This window comes from Dromiciops gliroides, chromosome 6 (assembly GCF_019393635.1).
Source record: "Dromiciops gliroides isolate mDroGli1 chromosome 6, mDroGli1.pri, whole genome shotgun sequence".
NCBI lineage: Eukaryota > Metazoa > Chordata > Mammalia > Microbiotheria > Microbiotheriidae > Dromiciops > Dromiciops gliroides.
The window spans coordinates 217,347,825-217,372,526 of NC_057866.1; the positions used below are offsets into that span (position 1 = coordinate 217,347,825).

General features: G+C 34.9%; 1 non-coding gene across 1 annotated transcript; it reads left to right on the forward strand.

Moving 5' to 3' along the window:
* The first annotated feature begins 515 nt into the window (after positions 1-515).
* On the forward strand, positions 516-622 carry LOC122733082. The gene has a single exon (XR_006353688.1). It is a non-coding gene; the product is annotated as a U6 spliceosomal RNA (small nuclear RNA).
* Positions 623-24,702: the final 24,080 nt, after the last annotated feature.

Sequence of the window (24,702 nt, forward strand, 5' to 3'; positions counted from 1 at the left end):
AAATATTATAGATTGAAAGAAAAGCAAAAAAGAAAAATAAGGTTAACAACAACAAAATAGCCTCTATTCTCAAGGAGTGTTTATCCCCATTGACATCTCACTTTTTAAACTCCTGTATACACAATAGATATGAATATTTTAAGATGTAATGACATTTCCTATTCTTTTTCTTTTAATGATTGATTTTGTTTCTCTAATCCTTGCTAGAGAACATCACTTCATGTTTCATACTTCTATATCCCTCACATTCCTATAGTGTCTAGCTTTTTTTTTTTGCAGAAAAGGGGTAATAAACAGCTAATTCACACACAGAGACACACACAAATACAGACACATTGAATATACACTATATTCTACTACTCTATCACTTCAAAATGGTACTTCTTTTTCCAGTGTCAAGGTTTCTAGATATTAGTACTTTGTGGGAATAAGGTTTTGGGGCTGGGGCAAGGCAGATGATATGTTACCCATGGTATCTCTCACAAGAAAGTAAATCATTAAAAAGAAGAAGAAAAGTACTCGCTTCGGCAGCACATATCCTAAAAGTGGAATGATTCATAGAAGATTAGCATGGCCCCTGCGCAGGGATGACATGCAAATTCGTGAAGTGTTCCATATTTAAACAAAAAAAGAAGAAAAAAAAAGGAATGGGGTGAATTTGATAATATCAAAGATCACTTCCCAGTCTAGAATGTTTAGAGCTATTGTTGTTGTTTCAATATAGGAATTTTTCATTACTAATAAATATATATTATTCCATAACATTTCTAATATTATATTGAATGGAAATATAAATCTACAAAATGATAGAACATGCAATGTATTCACTCAGCATTTTAAAATGTTTTTTACTATAAATCTTAGTATACTAGTCAGCTTGAATTTTCAGATACTATAACTGCAATTTATTGCTAGTTCTCACTAGCAAAATAAGAAATTTATTTAACTTTCCCAGCACATGGAGATGGCATTAAAATCATGGTACATTGGGGGCAGCTAGGTAATGCAGTGGATAAAGCACTGGCCCTGGAATCCGGAGGAAATGAATTCAAATGCAGCCTTAGACACTTGACAAGTACTGGCTGTGTGACCTTGGGCAAGTCACTTAACCCTCATTGCCCCACCTTCCCTCCCAAAAAATCAAGGTACATTAATTATCAAGGAGGTAATACATGACCAAATTTGTATTTTTAAAGATAATCAATTACCAAACATTCATTAGCTACTTTCTGTCAGGAAACATATTAAGTTGTGAATATAGAGACAAAATTAAATAACTCACTGCACTTGAAGAGCTTATAGTCTTATGGAAGATATGATATATATGGAAGAGTTGGCCTAGGGAAAGGAGTTTTGAATTGAAGAGTCATATAGATTGAAAGTGGATCCATCCATCAGGCAGTCAATGAAGGCTCAGTATACGATGCTCCAAAGACCAAAGGATCTAGGATTAATTACAAGCCAGAATCAACTGGCTAACAAAACTATGAGTAATGATTTGGGAGGAAAATGGGAATTTGATGAAATAAAGGACTTTCAAACATTCCTGATGAAAAAAACAGAGCTAAATAGAAAATTTGACTTTCAAATACCATACTCAAGGGAAACATAGAAAAGATAAACAGGAAAGAGAAATCATAAGATACTCAATATTGTTAAACTCTTTATATTCTTACATGGAAAGACCAATACTGTAAATTCTAAGAATTTTTTTTTAAATTTTTAGAGCAGTTAGAATGAGCATAAATTGACAGAGGACAAAGCTATGAGTTGATTGTGATGCGATAACATCTAAAATCAAAGATTATGGGCTGAAAAGGAGGGATACATTGGAGAAGGGAAAGGGAAAGGTAGAATGGGCTAAATTATGTCATATAAAAGAGGAAGAAATGTGATTTTATAGTACAAGGGAATATGCAGAAGGTGATACATGATTTTTACTCTTATTGTTATCAGCTCAAAGGCATAAGAACATGCATATTGAGTTGGGTTCAGAAATTTATTTTACCTGAGAGAAAAGGGATAAGAAGAGGGGGAGCTGATAGAAAATGGAGGCAGATTAGGGGAGGTGATACTCAGAAGCAAAACACTTTTAGGATTCTTGAGTGGACAAGCTTGAAAAAACAAAGCATCATCTTGACTCAGTTCACTGTTATGCAATGTCTTTTCCAATCAGAATTTTCCTATCTGGTTCACCCTTTTCCTGAACTTTTTAAATAAAATTATTTTATTATTTTCCAATTACATGTAAGGATAATTTTTAACATTTGTTCTCATAGGATTTTTAGTTCCAAATTTTTCTCCCACTCTCCCTTCTGTCCCTCCTCCCCAAGACAGATAGCAATCTGATGAAGCTTATATATTTACAATCACATTAAACATATTTCTGCATTAGTCATATTGTGACAGAAGAAGCAGAGTACAAAGGAAAAAACTCAAAAAAGAAGGGGGAAAAAAAACAGCCCCAAAGTAGTAACAGTATGGTTAAATCTGCATTCATAATCCACAGTTCTTTTTTTCTGGATGCTGAGAAGATTTTCTATCATGAGTTTTTTAAAATTATTTTGGATCATTGCACTCCTGGAAGAGCCAAATCTATCACAGTTGTTCATCATACAATGTTATTGTTACTGTGTACAATGTTCTGGTTCTGCTTCTCTTACTCAGCATCAGTTCATGTAAGTCCTTCCAGGTTACTCTGAACTTCTCCTGCTCATTGTTCTTGGTTTTTGTTTTTGTCTTTGTTTTTTGTTTTGTTGTTTTTGTTTTTTAGTGAGGCAATTTTGGTTAAGTGACTTGCCCAGGGGAACACAGCTAGTAAGTGTTAAGTGTCTGAGGCCATATTTGAACTCAGGTCCTCCTGACTCCAGGGCCAGTGCTCCATCCACTGTGCCATCTAGCTACCCCCATGCTCATTGTTTCTTATAGCACAATAATATTCCATTACATTCATATGGCTCAATTTGTTCAACCATTCCCCAATTGATGGGCATCCCCTCAATTTCCAATTCCTTGCAAACACAAAAAGTTCTGCTATAAATATATTTGTGCATATGGTTTCTTTTCCATTTTCTATGATCTCTTTGGGATACAGAACTAGGAGTGGTACCATTGGGTCAAAGGGTATAAACAGTCCCATAGCCCTTTGGGCATAATTCCAATTTGTTCTCCAGAATGGTTGAATCACTTCACAGCTCCACCAACAATGCATTAGTGTTCCAATTATTCCAGACCATCTTCAACATTCATTATTTTCCTTTTTTGTCATATTAGCCAATCTGATAGGTGTGAGATGGTACCTCAGAGTTGTTTTATTTTGCATTTCTCTAATCAATAGTGATTTAGAGCATTTTTTTTTAGAATTAAAGGGTATTTTTTATTATTACCCAAAGGTCCATGGGAACTGCAAAAAGATTGATGATCCAAACTCAAAGAATATTGTAAAGGATATCATGAAGGAAATAAAGGAGGAGGGCCAATCATGTTGTGAGAGTGAGGAATAACAGAGAGACACCCCTATTGTATCAGCAGGTACCCACAATTTTTTTTGGTAATAAGGTATTTTATTTTTTCCCATTATATGTAAAAATAGTTCTCAACTTTTATTTATACAATCTTTCCAATTTCAGATTTTCCTCCCTCCCTCCCCTCCCTCCTCCCTCCCCTAGGTAGCAGGTAATCTGATATATATATATATATATATATATATATATATATATATATATATATATATATATATATATATATATATATAACATTAAAGATATTTCTGTATTAGTCATGTTATAAGAGAAAATTCAGAGCAATGACAAAAAAACCTCAAAATAGAAAAACAACAGCACAAAAGACAAAAAAAGTGTATGCTTCATTCAGCATCTATACTCCACAGTTCTTTTTTTTCCCTGGATTTGGAGATCCTCTTCCATCATGAGTTCCCTGGAACTTTTCTGTACCATTGCATTAGTGAGAAGAATACAGTCCATCATAGTAGATCAACACACAATGCTGATGATACTGTGTACAATGTTCTTGTGGTTCTGGTCATCTCACTCATCATTGGCTCATGCAAGACCCTCCAGGTTTCTCTAAATTCCTCCTGCTTATTGTTTCTTACAGCACAATAGTATTCCATTACATTCATATACCACAACTTGTCCAGCCATTCCCCAATTGTTGGGCATCCCCTCAACTTCCAATTTCTTGCCACCACATAAAGAGCAGCTATAAATATTTTTGTACATGTGGGTACCTCTCCCGTTTCCATCATCTCTTTGGGAAAAAGACTCAAAAGTGGTATTGCTGGGTTAAAGGGTATGCACAGCTTTATAGCCCTTTGGGCATATTTCCAAATTGCTCTCCAGAATGGTTGGATCAGTTCATAGCTCCACCAACAATGCATTAGTGTTCCAATTTTTCCACAGCTTCTCCAACATTTATTATTTTCCTTTTTTGTAATTTTAGCCAATCTGATGGGTGTCAGGTGGTACCTCAGAGTTGTTTTAGTTCACATCTCTCTAATCATTAGAGATTTAGAGCATTTTTTCATATGGGAATAAATAGCTTTGGTTTCTCCATCAGAAAACTGCCTGTTCATATCCTTTGACCATTTCTCAATTGGGGAATGGCTTGGATTCTTATAAATTTGATGTAGTTTCCTATATATTTAAGAAATGAGGCTTTTATCAGAAATATTGGCTGTAAAAATTGGTTCCCAGCTTCCCTTCTATTTCTGGCTGCATTACTTATGTTTGTACAAAAACTTTTTAATTTAATTTAATCAAAGTCATCCATCTTGCATTTTATAATATTCTCTATCTATTGTTTGGATAGAAATTCTTCTCTTCTACATAGATCTGAGAGGCAAACTCTTCCTTCCTCTCCTATTTTATCTATGGTATCACCCTTTATATATAAATCTTGTATCCATTTTGACTTTATTTTGATGTACAATGAAAGATGTTGGCCTATGACTAGTTTGTGCCATATTATCTTCCAGTTTTCCCAGCAGTTTTTTCAAATACTTAGTTCCTATCCCAGAAGCTGGAGTCTTTGGGTTTCTCAAACAGTACATTAATATAGTCATTTACTACTGTGTCTCCTGTGCCTAACATATTCCATTGATCCACCACTCTATTTCTTAGCCAGAACCTGATACTTTTGATGATTGAGGCTTTATAGTATAGCTTCAAATTTGGTATGGCTAACCCACCTTCCTGTGTATTTTTATTAATAGTTGCCTCGATATTCTTGACTTTTTGTTCTTCCAGATGAATTTTGTTTTTATTTTTTTCTAACTCTATAAAATAATTTTTAAGTAGTCTGATTGGTAGGGCACTGAATAAGTAAATTAATTTATGCAGAACAATCATTTTTATTATATTAGCTCGGCCTGTCCATGAGCAACTTTTATTTTTCCTGTTATATGGATCTGATTTTATTTGTGTGAAAACTATTATGTAATTGTGTTCATAGAGTTCCTGGGACTGTCTTGGGAGGTAGATTCTCAAGTATTTTATATTTTCTACAGTTAATTTAAATAGATTTCTCTTTCTATCTCTTGCTGCTGAGCTTTGTTGGTCATGTATAGAGATGCTGATGATTTATGTGGGTTTATTTTATATCCTGCAACTTTGCTAAAGCTGTTCATTGTTTCAAGTTGATTTTTACTTGATTCTTTAGGATTCTCTAAGTATATCATCATATAATCAGCAAAGAGTGAAAGTTTTGTTTCCTCCTTGCATATTGTAATTCTTTTAATTCATTTTTCTTCTCTTATTGCAAAAGCTAACATTTGTAGTACAATACTGAATAATAGAAATGATAATTGACATCACTGTTTCACCCCTGATCTTCTTGAGAAGCCTCTAACTTATTCCCATTACCTATAATGTTTGTTGATGGTTTTAGGTAGGTATTGCTTTTTATTTTAAGGAAAGCACTACCTATTCCTATGTTCTCTAGGAATGAATGTTGCAATTTGTCTAACACTTTCTCTGCATCTATTGAGATAACCCTATGATTTTGGTTTGTTTGTTATAGATGTAGTTGATGTTGTTAATATTTTCTTAATGTTGATCCAGCCCTGCATTCTTGGTATAATTCCCACCTGGTCATAGTGTATTATCCTGGTGATCACTTGCTGTTATCTCCTTGCTAATATCTTTGTTTCCATATAAATATTGTATTATTGTCCAGTTACATTTAAGGATAGTTTTCAACATCTGTTTTTGTAATATTTCTAGTTTCAAATTTTTTCCCTCCCTTCACTCCCTCCCCCTTCCTCAAGAAGCAAGTATTCTGATATAGGTTATATATTTACAATCACAATAACATATTTCTTCATTAGACATGTTATGATAGAAGAATCAGAGCAAAAAGGAAAAAAACCTCAAGAAAGAAAAACAACAGCAACAAAAATCAAAGAAATAGCATGGATTGATCTGCATCCAGATTCAACAGATTTTTGTTTGTTTGTTTTTGTTTTTTTCTGGATTTGGAAAGCATTTTTGCATTGATATTCATTAGGGAAATCAGTCTGTAATTTTCTTTCTCTGTTTTGCCTCTGCCTGATTTAGGTAACACCATATTTGTGTCATAAAAGGAATTTGGTGGAACTTCTTCACCTATTTTCCCAAATAATTTGTAAAGTATTGGAATTAATTTTTCTTTAAATGTTTGTTAGAATTCACTTTTAAAGCCATCTGGCCCTGGAGATTTTTTCTTAAGGAGTTTATTGATGGCTTGTTCAATTTCTTTTTCTAAAATGGGTTTAAGGATTTTATTTCTTCTTTAGTTAACCTGGATAATTTGTATTTTTGTAAATATTTATCCAATTTATTTAGATTGTCAAATTTATTGGGATATTATTTGGCAAAATAGCTGCTGATTATTTCCTTCTTTATCTCTTTTGATTAGATCTATTTTTACTTTTGCTTTGTTTAAGGATTGCTATGCCTGCTTTTTTGACTTCAGCTAAAGCATAATATATTCTGCTCCAACATGTTACCTTTACTCCATTTGTATCTCTTTGCTTCAAATGTGTTTCTTGTAAACAACATATTGTAGGATTCTGATTTCTACTCCACTCTGCTATTTGCTTCTGTTTTTTGGTGGAGTTCATCCCATTTCCATTCACAGTTAAGATTACTATTTGTAGGGGCAGCTAGATGGCACTGTGGATAGAGCACCGGCCCTGGAGTCAGGAGTACCTGAGTTCAAATCCGGCCTCAGACACTTAACACTTACTAGCTGTGTGACCCTGGGCAAGTCACTTAACCCCAATTGCCTCACAAAAAAAAAAAAAGATTACTATTTGTTTAGTTCCCTCCATCCTCTTTTCCCCTTTGTACTATTTTTCCCTTCATTCACCCTATTCCTCTTGACCTTTGTTTTGCTTCTGACCACTGCCTCCCTAAATCTGCCCTCCCTTTTATCAGCTGTCCTTCATTTTCCTTCCCCCCTTTTACCATGCTTCTGCCCTCCCTTCTATCAATACCATCTTTTCCCCCTTCCCCTTGTGTTTCCTTAAAGAATAAGCTAGCTTCCTTTATACAAATGGGAGTGTATTGTATTCCCTCCTTGAAACAAATCTCATGAGAGAAAGGTTGCAACAATGCTCACCTCTCCCTCCTTTCCCTCTATTGTACTGGGTTCTTTTTGTGCCTCTTCATATGATGTAATTAACCCCATTCCACCTCCCCCTTCCTCTCCTCCCTTTAGTCTTCTTTTATTCTGCCCCTTAAGATTCTTGTATTTGAAGATCAAATTTGCTGTGCAGTTCCATTATTTTTTAAGGAAACCTTGGAAATCCCCTATTTCATTGAATGCCAGTCTTCTCCTCCTAAAGATAATGATCAGTTTTGTGGGGTAATTGATTCTTGGTTGTAATGTAAGATCCTTTGCCTTTCAGAATATCATATTCCAAGTCTTGTGATCCTTTAATGTTGGAGCTGCCAGGTCCTTTGCAATCCTGACTGTAGCTCTATGATATTTAAGTTGTTTTCTTCTGGATACTTGGAGTATTTTCTCCTTCATCTGACAATTCTGGAGTTTGGCTACAATATTCCTTGAGGTTTTCCTTTTGGGGTCTCTTTCAGGAGGTGATAGATGGATTCTTTCAATGATTATTTTATACTCTGATTCTACAATATCAGGACAATTCTTCTGGAATATTGTGTCTAAACTCATTTCTTGATCATGGCTTTCAGGTAGTGCAAAAAATTCTTATGTTATCTTTCCTTAATGTTTTTCCAGGTATATTGTTTTTTCAATGTGTTATTTCACATTTTCTTCTATTTTTTCAGTCATTTGATTCTGCTTGATAGATACTTGGTGTCTCATGGAGTCATTAGCTTCTATTGTTCCAACTCTATACTTTAGTGCATTATTTTACTCAGTAAGCTTTTTCACCCCCTTTTCCATTTGGCCAATTTTTTTCTCCCTTCTAGCCAATTGTATTTTTTAAGGAATTGTTTCCTTCATTCAATTTTTGTACTTTTTTTCAAACATAACTCTCATTTCTCTCATTTCTTTTTCCATTTTTTTCTTCTACCTCTCTAATTTCATTTGTAAAAGCTTTTTTGAGTTCTTCAAAGAATGCTTTTTGGTGTTGAGACAAGATCATCTTCCCACTTAAGTCTTAAATTATAGGCATTTTGACAAACTCATCTGAGTTTGTGTTTTGGTCTTCCCTTTAACCATAGAAGCTGTCAATGGTAAGAGTTTTCTTTTTCTGTTTCTTAGTCATATTGTAGCTTATTTTTAAACTTATAAAGCTGAAGTCTGCTCCTGGGGCACAGGGGTCATTCTTGCAAGCTTCTTATTGCTCTCAGCTACACCACTCTTAGCTGTGTCAAGTTTCAGCAGTTTTTGAGCTGTAGCAGTGTCCTCATGCTGCTGAGTTGAGATCCCTGTTGTGTCAAGCTGTGCTGAGCCACCCTCTCCTTTCAGCCAAGTGAAACAGGCCTTTCCTGAAGTCTTCTAAATTATCTCAAGTAGAAGAATTGTGTCTCTTTGTCTTTTTCTAGGTTCTGTAGTTCCAGAATCCATTTAGAGGCTTAATTTAATATTGTTATTGAGGGAAACACACGAGAGCTCAAGCAACTTCCTGGCTTCTCTTTGCCATCTTCTTTCAGCCCCTCTCCAAACTATCCTGGACTTTTGATATCCAATATATGATGTGAATCTTGCTTAATTCCTCCAGTATTTATTTTCTAATTATATCCCAGACTATCTGTAGAATTTATCTGCACTGTACTCAATTTTTATTTATAATTTAGCACAAAATTTTTTTTATGCAAAATCAATTAATTGCAATACTCTCATATTTTTGAGTTCTTAAAGATTTAGAAATTCATTGTTCATTCCAATTTCTTTAGGTGACTTTGTTTCTAACTTACTAGTGAAGTTATATTATCCAAACTTTTTAATTGCTCAGGCTGGCCAGAAACAAACATAGTGATAAGACAAGCATTATTCTATATGAATTTGGACTTAGTTTTAAATTGCTTCCTGATTTTGACAAGTTTTCCCCCACTCTTTTCTTGTCAAGGAAATAAAATGCAGATTTACCCCAAATTTCATACAGAATATCTACACACTATGTTGTCATCCCTGGTTGAACCAGAAGCTTTCCCTGGTTCTAACATATAAGTAGCTTTTTCAAGGGTTTTCCATTCAGAAAGCAATTGCCAGTCCCCATTATTGTTCTAAGGGAAGTTGGTCCCACTGGTCCCTCTAGGTCCATGTGTAATTTACTGCATCTACAATCTCAAAAGTTTCATCCTTGGATTGTACAGGAATATGAAGTCTCCCTCTTTAATTATTCTATATGGGTAAAATTGATTATGCTACAATACTTTTTTGTTATTATTTTTTTCTAGCTCTATAAAATAATTTTAGGTAGTCTGATTGGTATGGCACTGAATAAGTAAATTAATTTAAGTAGTATTGTCATTTTTACTATATTAACTGCCTATCCATGAGCAATTGATATCTTTCCAATTATTTAGATCTGATTTGATTTGTGTGGAGTGTTTGGTAGTTGTGTTCATAGAGTTCCTGGGTTTGTCTTGGCAAGTAGACTCCCAAGTATTTTATGTTATCTACCATTACTTTAAATGGAATTTCTCTTTCTATCTCTTGCTGCTGGACTTTGTTGGTCATGTATAGAAATGCTGATGATTTATGTGGATTTATTTTATATCATGCTACATTGCTAAAGTTGTGAATTGTTTCAAGTAATTTTTGAGTTGATTCTCGAGGATTCCTTAAGTATACCATCATATCATCTGCAAAGAGTGATACTATTGTTTGCTCCTTGCCTATTCTAATTCCTTTAATTCCTTTCTCTTCTCTGATTGCTAAAGCTAACATTTCTAGAACAATATTAAATAATAGGGGTGATAATGGACATCCCTGTTTCACCCCTGATCTTATTGGGAAGGCCTCTAATTTATCTCCATTGCATATAATACTTGCTGATGGCTTTAGGTAGATACTGTTTATTATTCTAAGGAAAGCTCCACCTATTCCTAAAATCTCTAGTGATTTTATTAGGAATGGGTGCTGTATTTTGTCAAAAGCTTTCTCTGCATCTATTGAGATAATCATATGATTTTGGTTGGTTTTCTTATTGATGTGGTTGATTATGTTAACAGTTTTCCTAATGTTGAACCAGCCCTGCATTCCTGGTATAAATCCCACCTGGTCATGGTGTATTATCCTGGTGATCACTTGCTGTAATCTCCTTGCTAATATCTTATTTAAGATTTTAGCATCAATATTCATTAGGGAAATTGGTCTATAATTTTCTTTCTCTGTTTTTTCTTTGCCTAGTTTTGGTATCACCACCATATTTGTGTCATAAAACGAATTTGGTAGAACTCCTTCTTCACCTATTTTTCCAAATAATTTGTATAATATTAAAATTAATTGTTCTTTAAATGTTTGGTAAAATTCACCTGTAAACCTGTCTGGCCCTGAGGATTTTTTCTTAGGGAGTCCATTAATGGCTTGTTCAATTTCTTTTTCTAATATGGGTTTATTTAAGGATTTTATTTCCTCTTCAGTTAAACTGGGCAGTTTGTATTTTTCTACATATTCATCCATTTCATTTAGATTGTCAAATTTATTAGCATACATTTGGGAAAAATAATTCCTAACTATTGATTTAATTTCCACTTCATTGGTGGTAACATCACCCTTTTCATTTTTGATACTGGTAATTTGGTTTTCTTCTTTCTTTTTTTTAATCAAATTAACCAATATTTTTTCTATTTTATTGTTTTTTTCATAAAACCAGCTCTTGGTTTTATTGATTAATTCTATAGTTTTTTTTTTTTGCTTTCACTCTTATTAATTTCTCCTTTAATTTTCAGGATCTCTAGTTTAGTATCTAATTGGGGATTTATGATTTGTTCTTTTTCTAGCTTTTTAAGTTGCATGCCCAATTCATTAATCTCCTCTTTCTCTTTTTTATTCATGTAAGCATTTAGAGCTATAAATTTTCCCCTAAGCACTGCTTTGGCTGCATCCCATAGAATTTGGTATGTTGTCTCATTATTGCCATTCTCTTGGATATAGTTATTGATTGTTTCTATGATTTCTTGTTTGGCCCATTCATTCTTTAGAATGATATTATTTAGTTTCCAATTGATTTTCATTCTACTTTTCCCTGGTTCTTTCTTACATGTAATTTTTATTGCATCATGATCTGAGAAGGATGCATTTACTATTTCTGCCTTCCTACATTTGACTATGATGGTTTTGTGCCCTAATACATGGTCAATTTTTGAAAATGTGCCATGTACTGCTGAGAAAAAGGTATATTCCTTTCTATCCCCATTCAATTTTCTCCAGACATCTATCATGTCTAACTTTTCTACTAATCTATTCACCTCTTTCATTTGTTTCTTATTTATTTTTTGGCTAAATTTATCTAATTCTGAGAGGGGGAGATTCAGATCCCCCACTAGTATAGTATTACTGTCTAATTCCTCTTGTATCTCATTTAACTTCTCCTCTAAGAACTTGGATGTTATTCCATTTGGCACATACATATTTAACATTGATATTACTTCATTATCTACAGTACCTTTTAGCACGATGTAATTTCCTTCCTTATCTCTTTAAATGAGATCTATTTTGCCTGTGCTTTGTCGGAGATAAGGATTGCTATCCCTGCTTTTTTTTTAGTTTAGCTGAAGCATAATATATTCTGCTCCAGCCTTTTACCTTTACTCTGTGTGTATCTCTCTGCTTCAAATGTGTTTCTTCTAAACAGCATATTGTAGGATTCTGGTTTTTAATCCACTCCGCAATTAGCTACTGTTTTATAGCAGAGTTCATCCCATTCACATTCACAGTTATTATTACTGATTCTCTATTTCCCTCCATTTTATTTACCCCCTTTGTACTTTTCCCCCTTCTTTCACCCTATTCCTCCTCACTGATGTTTTACTTCTTACCCCTGCCTCCCCCAATGTGCCCTCCCTTTTTATCACCCCCCTCTCTTTTCTTTACCCTTTTCTCCCTTGCTTTTGTCACCCTTTCTATCAGTCCCCCCCTTTCCCTTCCCCTTTTGCTTCCCTAAAGAATGAGTTAAGTTTCTTTATCCCAATGAAAGTATATGTTACTCCCTCCTTGAATCAAATCGAATGAGATTAGGGTTGAAACAATGTTCACCCCTCCTTTCTTTCCCTCTATTGTAATAGGTTTTTTTTTCACCTCTTTATATGATATAATTCATCCCATTCCACCTCTCCTTTCCTTTCCTCCCCTTAGACTCCCTTTTTAACCCCTTAATTATTTTTTGTATCATCACATCAAAGACAATTTATATTTATACCCTCTGTGCAAACTCCTTCTCTCTGCCCAAATACAGTTATAGTTCTTAAGAGTTATGAGTATTATCTTCCTGTGGAGGGATATAAGCAGTTTAACCTAATTGAGTAACCGTTTTTTTCCCCTCTGTTTACCTTTTTAAACTTCTCTTGGGTCTTGTATGTTAAGATCGAATTTTCTATTCAGTTCTCATCTTTTTGTCAGGAAAGATTGAAAGTTTCCAATGTCATTGAATGTCCATCTTTTCACCTGAAAGAGAATGCTCAGTTTTGCTGGGTAATAGATTCTTGGCTGCAATCCAAGCTCCTTTGCCTTCCAGAATATCATATTCCAAACCTTGTGGTCCTTTAATATTGAAGCTGCCAAGTCCTGAGCAATCCTGACTGTGGATCCATGATATTTAAATTGCTTCTTTCTGGCTGCTTGGAGTATTTTCTCCTTCACCTGATAATTCTGGAATTTGGCTACAATATCCCTTGGAGTTTTCCTTTTGGGGTCTCTTTCAGGAGTTAATCGGTGCATTCGTTCAATGATGATTTTATCCTCTGATTCTATGATATCAGGTCAGTTCTCCTTAATAATTTTCTGGAATATGGTGTCTATATTCTTTTTCTGGTCATGGCTTTCAGGCAGACCAATGATTCTCAAATTGTCTCTCCTCAAATTGTCAATCTGTTTTCCAGATCAGTTGTCTTTCCAGTGTGATATTTCATATTTTCTTCTATTTTTTCATTCTTTTGATTCTGCTTGACTGATTCCTGGTGTCTCATGGATTCCTTATCTTCCAACTGAGCAATTTTAATTTTTAAGGCATTGTTTTCTTCAGTGAGATTATGCACCTTTTTTTCCATTTGGCCAAGTGAATTTTTAAGGCATTGTTTTCTTCAACGTGATTATGCACCTTTTTTTTTTTCATTTGGCCAGTCAATTTTTGTGTTTCCTTTTCCAAGCTGCTGATTCTTTTTTCAGAGTTTTCTTGTTTTGCTTTCATTTCTCTCCCCATTTTTTCTTCTACCTCTCTCAATTGATTTTTAAAATCCTTTTTGAGCTCTTCCAGGAAGGCTTTTTGTTCTTGAGACCAATTCACCTTCCTTCATGAGGCTTTACATGTAGGCAATTTGAGGGTATTGTCCTCATCTGAGTTTGCATTGGCTTCTTCCCTATTGATACAGAAGCTCTCAATGGAGAGGGCCCTTTTTTGCTTCTTACTCATTATTGCAGCTTATTTATTTATTTTTTTAAGTTGAGGTCAGCTCTGGGGGCACCAGGGTCCCTGTTTTGGGCTTCTTGTGCAGGGGTATAGGTGCTGTGTGACTGGCTTTTTTCTCTTAGGCCTTTATAGCGTGTGTAGTTTGCCCCCCTGTACTTCTTGTCTGAGAGTTCGGCCAGGCACCCGATCCCGGCGCTGGATCCCACCTGACCGTTTCGTGGCCCTCCCGGCCGGTGCAGGTAGGATTTTCCACTGTCCTTCTTGGCCACCAGATTTTTGAGCCAGGTTCCATGGGCCTCAGTTGTTCAGCTGTGGCCTGCAGCTCCTGCTGACTGCCCCGACCCCCTTGGCGCTCAGCTGCTGCCCTGCACTGGGCCTCCCTTTTGCTCGAGTCAGACCGATCTTTTCCTGAAGTCTTCTAAATTATCTCTGGTTGGAAGACTGTGTCTCTCTGTCTCTTTGCAGGTTCTGTAGTTTCAGATTCTATCCAGAGGCTTGATTTAATGTTCTTTTTGAGGGAACAGAAGGAGAGCTCAGTCAGTCAGCTTGCTGCTTCCTCTCCTCCATCTTGGCTCCACCCTGCAATGCTTTTTAATTTATTTTAAAATTTAGTCTTAAACTATGTCTTTAGAATCCAACCAAAAAGAGGGAATAATATATATTACACATTTTACTTCATACCTCATTGCCTCCTTTGAGGATTTATTTTGTTTTTGAATAATTAAGCAAAAGTTAGATCACATAATTAAAAATATCAATTTCAAAGTCTCATTGCCAATTTCCTTCTTTTTTTAAGGTGACATGGGGATTTTCACACCTGCAGGAGATATTGGTGTGCCAGCAGAGGGTTTCTTTTTTAGATGAAAGGAGTAATTCTCTTTCCTTTACTCTAATCTTTTCCCTGAGGTCCCTATCAGTGGAGTAATGTGGTTCAGATTGAGTCCCTTGGACTTTCCTTTCTACTATATGTCCATGAAACTGTATAAGTAGATGCAGTTGTCTTGGGAGCCTAGTCAGAAACCTGGTCCACACCTTGAGTCAGAAAGCCCAGAGGACCCTAACCTGGGTCCCTCCTGGTGATTCCTATAATTCTAACAACAGAAACAAAATAAAACAAAACAAAGCATAGTACCAGATCAAGACAACCTCAGGGCATTTTCTATCAATCCTAGTACCAGGATGGGTGAGCAGTTTATTCCTAAGGAACATATTCACAATTTTATGGCAAGGAGCATTATTTTATCCATGACAAAAAACATCAAGTCCTCCTGGGGGCAATTATCCCATTTCAGGTTTACCTTAGCTTGAATGAAATAGTAGTGATGTCTAAGGGGAGTCTATCCTCCAGGGGTTGGGGCTTGATGAAGAAGTCACACTGTGTAAAATATTTACTGTATATACTATAGAATATAAATGATAGAGTAGGTTCCTTAGAGAGTGCATGTTGAAACAGGGATGTTCTCACTTGGCTTTCTGGTTGACTTACCAAATTTAGCAATAGAAATATGCAAACAAGAGAAACTGAGGCAACAAAGTTCTGAACATTATCCATTTATTAGCAATGCTATCAATTGGCAGCAAATGTGGTACAATGCTACTTACTAACCAAGGACCCTTCTAACAGTCAAGGCAGTCCTTTGCCTTATTAGGCACATAAAATGCCTTTAGTAAAATGTCTTTAATAAAGTGCCATAGTAAAATGACACAATATTGTTTTAGCAATTGGGCATTATCAATAATGCTTTTAAAGAATTCCTCTCTTCAGTGGATTTTTGTGCCTCTTTTTACCATTTGGTATATACTTTTTTTAAACTTTTGTGTCAGTGTGTGTGTGTGTGTGTGTGTGTGTGTGTGTGTGTGTGTGTCTATTTTTAGTATTTTTGGATTTTTTTTTACCAAGCTATTGACTCCTTTTTTCAAAATTTTCTTGCATCATTATCATTTCTTGTCCCAAATTTTCCTTTACCTCATGTATTGGATTAGAATACATTGTGAACTCTTCCAGCATTTCTTTTGTAGGGTGTGGTGGGGGAGGGTCAAGAACAATTCACATTTTTCATTGAGACTTTGGATGTAGCTTCTGATAATGTGTTTTGATCTTCCCTGTCATCACAGTAACTTTTTTGTCATTAGACTCTTTTTTGTTTATTCATTTATTCATTTTTTTAAACTTTTAACTCCATGTTAAAGTTGGGCTCTGCCCTTGGGTTGGAAGGGATACCATCCCAATATTTATATTTTTTGTGCAGTTGTTTCAGAGCTAATTCTGAGGATCTGTAGGTTTTCACTTTTTCCAAAATGTTATGATTTAAGGAGAGGTATAGTTATTGATCTTCTGACTTGTTCAACCCTAGAACTGTGAACATGGTCCCTCCTTCAATGTGGCTGCCAGTTCTGGTATTCTTGTTCTCTTCTTCACTACAAAACTGTGACCTAGAACTCTGATCTGGACCCTTATTTGGATAACACAACAGAATTCTAAACCTAGTGCCAGAAAAGGGATCCCTATAATCTTCTTCTGAACAGTTGTCTACCCTTTTTACCATTTGTCGTTTGCCAGCTCCTAATGCAATTGCTACTGCTTCTGCCATTGTTTCATTAGCCCTCAAGGCCTTCTGCTGGTTTGCTTGGGTCTGGCTTGTACTGAACTGTTTTCCACCCTCACCCCAATCTGATAGACCTTTCTTGCTTAATTTCTAAGTGGTCTTGGGCTGGGAAAAGATTTTATCTAATCCTTTTGTGGGTTCTATTGCTCCAAAATTAGTTTTGAGGTGTTATTTAATGTTGTTTAGAGGGAAATTTGGGAGATGTCACATGAGTCCCTGCCTTTCTTTCAGCCATCTTGGATCCACTCTCAAATTTTTTCTTGCTTCTTAAATAATATGCCTAATATAGAAATATATTTTGCATGATTTCACATGTATAATTCATATATTGTTTTTTGCCTTTTTACTATATAGAGGAAGGGTCTGAGGGAAAGTAAGAATCAATAACTCTAAATGTAAAAAAATGTAAAAATAAATTGATACATTAAATTGATTTTATTTTTATACTGCCTTGAATATTTTGCTTAGAAACAATTTTTGATAAATGAAACCATTAACACTTAAATTTAAATAACAGTGATTTTATATGACAATTTAGTAGAAAATAGTTTTCATTCTCAAATTCATAGAAAATAAACTCAAATACTTAAAAAAACCAAGAGGTTGATTTATGTGTGTATAAATGCCTCTTCTACAGAGCAAGACTTCTGTTACTTAGTAGATGTTCTTTAAGTGCTGCTGTGGCCAAAACACTTTTCCACAACTAAGCTGGTGAGGAGCTTCTCTGAGTTTAACTAATCCTATATATAGAAAAATATAAACAATCAGTAAAAATTCTTCACTTTTCATAAAAATTAGCACCTTTAAAGTTATGGATGTTAATTTTTCCCTAGAAAATAATTTTGGATTAATTTAATGTTTTATTTCCATATTTAGTTTTTTATAGCATTGTCACTTTCTAGTACCTCCCACAATTGGGGAAATATATATACTTGGTGGGTCAATAATAGTTAAGTGACTTGCCCAGGGTCACACAGGTAACAAGTGTCAAGTGTCTGAGGCTTCATTTGAACTCAGATCCTCCTGCATCCAAGGCTGGTACTTTATCCACTGTACCACCTGGCTGCCCCTGGGGAAAAAATATTCTTAAGATCAACTGAATAATATTATTAAAAAGTCATTTTACTCTCTATTCCTTCATTTGATTATTATGTTTGAGATAATACAGAGAGGGGGAAAAATAAAAAGAAACTAGAAAAGTAGATTAGTTGAGCATGTTTGATCTCATTTTAAAATTACCATTTATTTCCTTGAAGCCTTGATAACAAAATGATGGAGGAAGGGAAACCTAGTTTTATCCTAGGCACTAATACACTGTAGATTAAGAAGGAAACTTGAGATCTCTGGATAGCTTACAATAGTTTTACTTCCATACAGTTATGTTATTTGTATCCATAAGTTAGTAGCAGGTAATTCAAAAATTGAAGAGAGATGAAAATTCTTACTATTTAAGAGCTGAGTGACTAATGCATTATTCTGTCCTCATTTTCTATTTAGGATTCACGTGTGAGTCTACATCTCCAAACATTTGTGACACTGGAATGATGTGTTCCTAGAGATCACTACCACAATTTATTCAGGGTCTCCTGTGAAGACTAAAGAGTTTTTCTTTCCTTTCTTTTTTCCTTTCCTTGCCTTGCCTTGCCTTGCCTTGCCTTGCCTTGCCTTGCCTTGCCTTGCCTTGCCTTGCCTTGCCTTGCCTTGCCTTGCCTTGCCTTGCCTTGCCTTGCCTTGCCTTGCCTTGCCTTGCCTTGCCTTGCCTTGCCTTGCCTTGCCTTGCCTTGCCTTGCCTTTTTGAAATGTTTCTCACAAGTTCTCCCCAGTGTGCTTGCCATTAAGAATTAGCCAGGCAGACTTTTAGTTTTATAAGCTCTCTCAGAAATATATACAACATGGGGAGAGTGGCAACAGATTTAAGGCAAACATGTAGAGGACATATGTGTCAAAAGGATTACTAACTTCTCCTGTTTCAGAAGTTCCTTTGTTTCCTTGTGGAGTCTTCATGATATCCCACTTCAGTGGGCTCTTCTGCACTGCAGGAATTGTTACCTTTTGGGTTTCCTAATTGTCATTCTTCTCTGGCACACATATTCATGTTGCTTGAAGCTGTCAGCATTTTCAGGTGAATTTCTTTTGGTATATATTTTCTGGTCCTTCTACTATTGTCTGTCACTACTATTCTAGTTGCTTCCATTGCCATTCAACCCTGTCCACTGATGAGAACTCTGGGTCTCCGGAACTCACAAAATATTAGGCAGGGTTTAGCCAGCTAGAGGTTGATGCTTGGTCACCCACTCCGGGGAGGGAACACAGAAGAAAAGTAGTTTCATCCTAGGGAGGACTTGCCCAGGCAAGTCATGTACTTACGCTCAGCACATGGATAGTTGGGAGACTACTAGGCTGTCAATTTTCCCCCACCTAGAACTAATATATAACTTATTAGAGTCCTATTGTTTCAAAACCCAGAGGAGGAGGAGCAGGAGGAGAGAGAGAGAGAGAGAGAGAGAGAGAGAGAGAGAGAGAGAGAGAGAGAGAGAGAGAGATGAAAGAGATGAAAGAGATGAAAGAGATGAAAGAGATGAAAGGAAGAGAGGAGAGGAAAAGAATAATAAGAGACAGAGGTGTTGCCCATTTTTTGTATGTATATTTTTCTATGTATACTGAGTCATCAGTTCTTTTGCTACAGTAACAATTGTACCCATTTTCAAAATCCTGATTTGTTATGACCTTAAATAAACATACTCCAAATTTGTATGTAGTTAGTTTGGTTGTACCCAGGCAGATAATATCTTCACATGCTTGCAGGACTTCCCTTTATGTATCACTATCTTAGGAATAAAAAATCAATTCTCCTCATATTAGCTAAAATAATCATACTGTGCAGACTAATACAAATATTGATATAAGTATTAAAATAAGCAAGAGTTAGCAAAAAAACAAACTAGTGAGACATGTAAGAAAAATAGTAAATCTGTAAAACTGCAGCAAGAGAGAGAGAGAGAGAGAGAGAGAGAGAGAGAGAGAGAGAGAGAGAGAGAGAGAGAATATTTCTTTCTTTAGGGGAGATGGAAAACTCGTCTATTCAATATTTAACATATTGGGTGAAGAATCTTTCCAGTGGATATCTACAAATAGGAATGGTAAAATATTTATCTTATGTGAGGCTGCATATACACATTTCAAATTTCTACTAACAATGGCAGTTTCAGACCCTAGACACTGTCTGTCTACATTTCTCCTAATGGCACTAGAGGCACCCTTAAGAGATTGATGGTGTCTGATATTATTTGCTCATGGGCCCCTATCCAAAGTACTCATTGTCTATGCCAATATTATTTAACAAATATAACATTTCCTCCATATCAATTAATCAATTAACATATGTTCATAACAAAAAAAGAATATTTACTGTGAAAGTATAGTAAGGATGAAAATATAAACACATCCCAAATGAGTAGTATATATTACCTTCTATATACTTCAGTACCTGGGAAACAATTACTCAAACTTACAATGATTCTTAGAAAATTTTCATTCAGGAGTACTTTTTTTTCCTCCTAGAAACCTATAGCAGTCTTTTCCTTACTCACAACTAGGGAATATAAAGAAAAGATTTTATGTTTGATCTTTTCTACTGTACACTCAATCCTGGATCAGCATGGAATTAAAATGATTTTGGTTCTCATGTGGTGAGTAGATAGATAGGAAACAATTGGATGTACATGGTCTGTATTCCGGGAGTGAAAAAGCCATTTTTTTCTTTTTTTTCTTTTCTTTTTCTTTTCTTTTTTGCAGGGCAATGAGGGTGAAATGACTTGCCTAGGGTCACACAGCTAGTAATTGTCAAGTTTCTAAGGCCAGATTTGAACTCAGGTCTTCCTGAATCCAGGGCCAGTGTTTTATTCACTGCACAACCTAGTTTCCCCCTGAAAAAGCCATTTCTGGAAGATGTCTGAACAAGAATCAACATGGAGAGTTTGATGCCTTTTAAAACTTGTCCCTCATTGGCCAGTCCACTGATTACACTCTATAAAGAAATCATAAATAAAGAACAAATTTATTCTGCAAAGATGATTATACTGTGAACTTTTGTTTTTGCACTAGAGTTGTGATATCATTTTTAAAAGCTAAATTTTATGTGACACAAGTATGATTAGGGGTAACAATGAATCTGATATTTCAGTGCTTTGGGGAACTACTACATAATGAAATTATCTTTATTAATATAAACAAGAAACTTCTCTGAAACTTACACTTTTAGAGAGTTGCCTAGAACACCGAGAGATGATAAAGTGATTTGTCTATGGTCACACAGCCAACAATTGTCAGAGGCAGGACTTGAACTCAGTTCTTGTGTACCCTAAAGACAGTACTTCTCTAACTAATATGTACACCTATAAAAAATGAATAGGCATTTCAGTCTTAAGCTTGAACATATGGTTATCTGAGTAAAACAGTTATATTCCAATGTGTATCAAGTCTTAATGACCTAGGTAAATTAGTAACATTGTCTACCACACAAAGATAAAGGTGAAAAAAATGATTATTTACCCTAAAACATACCAGCACTGAATTATCCACAGACTTTAGAAGGATAAGTCACAGAATCAGAATAAAGCACCAAAATGATCTATTCCAACCCTTACCTAAACACAAACTAGAAATTCTGCATCTTCAAAAAGCTCATAACAGGACTCGCCCCCCTTTTTTAATACATGTTATGTTTTAAGACTTCATGGATTCACAAATATAGGAATAATTCAATACATATTTGATGGTTGTATGCATAAGAAAGTGGGAAGAAAATTTTCAGGGGAGAACAATTTTCTGATAGGCAGACATGGAAGATATGGAAGACAATAAAAGGATGAAGTTTTGATAAGTGGCAACAATGTAAGGTAATAACATAATACCAGAAAAGCTCATAGACTTCCCTACATTTCTTTGACATAAAAAGTTATGGAAATTGTTTTTATTTTGGATTGTTAATGTGGTATGTCTAATAATTATGGAGTGCCTTTGGAAATTGGAGGTGTTTTAAGTGTGTGGGTATGTATATATATACATGACAGGCATGTATTGTGATAAACTGTCTCAATGAACCAAAAAAATTATGAATGGGCCCATAAAAGGGAATTATTAGTTTATATATATGCATTCACACGCACATATATACATATATATGTATATGCATGCATGTGTGTATATGTATGTATCTGTTTATGTGTATGTATATATACATATATATGTATATATATGTATGTATGTATGTATGTATGTGTGTGTGTATATATATATATATATATATATATATATATATATATATATACACACACATACATTAAAATCTCGTGATTGACTTTCATCTTTCTGGAACCTGCAATTTTTCTGGAATAGGTATGTGAGACTTACCAAACCTTTCACAGCACATTTACTTTATTGTTCTGTTAAATATACTGCACTTTTTTTTAAAGCACTGAGTCAAATGGATCTTTAAACTTTCCTAAGCAGAGCATCAAGCATGTTTGCAACTGAGTAGGTTCTCAGATGTAATTTAGGCAGTTCTGAAAGCTTATTTGCTATTTCATCCTAAGTCATTCTTTTCAAAGCTTTAAGAAGTATAAGTCAAGTCATATTAAGTCTGTGTCTAGTCCTGGAATTTAACACTCTTGGCCACACTACACAGAAGTTGTTTGTCTGGCAATGAGGTTATATTTGACCTTTGGGCTGGCAGACAGTGACAGCATAGAAATGATACTTCTACCAAACTCTCAAGAATCTCTATCTTGGAAAGGAATAGATGCACATCACATTTTGGAGGCAGTTACTGCATAAATACAGAGGGTAAGGTCTGTAGCCTGAGTATGGCTGTCATGAGTGAATACAAATAGGAAATATAAAAAACTCTTCTGGTATGCTTTTTAAAAATTTTAATATTATTTCCCTAGTGTTTCTGTCTCTTTATTTCTATATATTTGCCTCTTTCTCTTTATGTTTCCCTCTTTCTTTCTCTCCACATTCTAATAGTTAACTTTTCTGAATTTCATTTTAACCTGAATTATTTACATCTACACACAATGTATTCCCCTAGTAGATTGCAAGCTTTATGGAAAGAAATAGGCAAGAGCCACAATGAACACCTCTCACAAAGTAGGCATTTATTAGTTTTATTGAATTATATTGTAGTTAGTGCTATGGGCTAAAAAAGTCATCTTAGTTTGTGTTTTTTGGGTATATAATTAAGGGTTTGAAGAATATGGAATATGAATGAGTCAGCTGCTATGAGAAAAGAAATAAGAAATTAATGAGAAAATAACTGATATTTACAGTGGATTGTATACTTTTCAAAATATTTTAATCATATTAATTCATTTAGTCCTTAAATCAACCTTGTGATAGATACTATAGATCTCATTATAATCTTGTTATAGATGAGGAAATAGGTTTAGACTATTTATATGCATTTTGTTTTTTTTTTTGGTCACACAGCTAAGAATTTTCAGAGGCAAGATTAGAAGTCAGGTCTTTATTGACTCTAAACCCATTGTTCTTTCTCCATTATATGACTTGTTTTCTGTCTCAAGGAAAGAGTAAGAACAATGAAATATTACTTATAATCCCTTCCTTCTGCAATGGATATATGCTTTTACTATAGTCGCTGGTAAGAATAGTCAAATTTTGGTTAATTAAAATGAACTTATAGTGGAGTCAGTATAATACTGAAATTTCAATTTCAAAACTCAAAGACTGGGAGGGGGAATAGAAAAAAATATATATATATAATAGAGGTGGTCTCTGCTTGGGAAATGTCATGACAGTAATGTCTGAAGTTAAAAGTATTTGGGGATCCCAGTGTTTTGGGGAAGGCATAATCAAAAAGACTGAATACAGAGTTGAAAGCTACACAGAGGGAGAATAAAATATTTAGGAAGTGGTTTGCTGGTAAATAAGTTATAACTGTATTTCAAGAAAACGTGTACACAAACCAAAATTTTAAATTATTTTTAACATTTTATCTATCACTTTGTTTTTTGTGAGGCAATTGGCATTGTGACTTGCCTATAGTCACACAGTTAGTAAGTGTTAAGTGTCTGAGGTCAGATTTGAACTCAGGTCCTCCTGAATCCAGGGCCTGTGCTCTATCCACTGCACCACCTAGCTGCCCCCTATCACTTTCTTAAGTTTAAGTAAGCTGAATGTAAATGCCTATTCCTTTTTCCATTTCCAGTTTGGCAAATTGAATAATCTGTTTTAATAGTTCAGGTTCAATTTTCCCAAAAGGCAATGTGTGGGAATCAGGGTGCCACCCCCTGCTGAGAAAGACATTATGAGAACCAGGGCAGCGTGCCCTGAAGAGAAAGCATGTGGCTAGCATCCAGAAGTTATATCTATTCATAGAACCTCCTGTAAGTCATGTCAATCAATGCTACTAGCCAATTAACTTGGAGCTGTATGTAGGGACTTTACCTGAGTGAGCCCACAGAGAGCTTCTGTTTGAGAAAATGGGGATCCCTCTTTCCATTGGAGGTCACGGTAGGAGCAGGTGCAGGGAGCTAGGGTCTTTCCTTCTGAACAGTACGTGTTCTCTTTAATGCCCCAAATATTGATGCAATGAGTTTCTAATGTAAGGCACATTAGATTTTTAGACATCACAAATGCTACATTTTTTTCTTTTCTAATAATTTGGTAATATTTTTTTTTTGGGAAAAATATACATAGATTTACTGTAAAGATTCAAAAATGACTCTCATATTGTTAAACAGTCAATTAGTGGAGATCTTCTCAAGGTCACATTGAGTTATCAAAGTAGGACTTTGTGGAGTTTTCAGGTAATAAGTGTCACAAAAATAAACATAACAGGGAAAAGAAGAAAAATCAAAATAAAAAAATGATTAACTTAGATTATAGGAAACGAAAGGAGTAAGTTAAATATCTTTACCTGATCATTTTAAATGACTCTAATTACATTTGGGTATTCAACCATAGGGCATGGCTTTAAGTTGTAAAGAAAACTTTTTGATGATTTTTTTTTATAGTTAATTT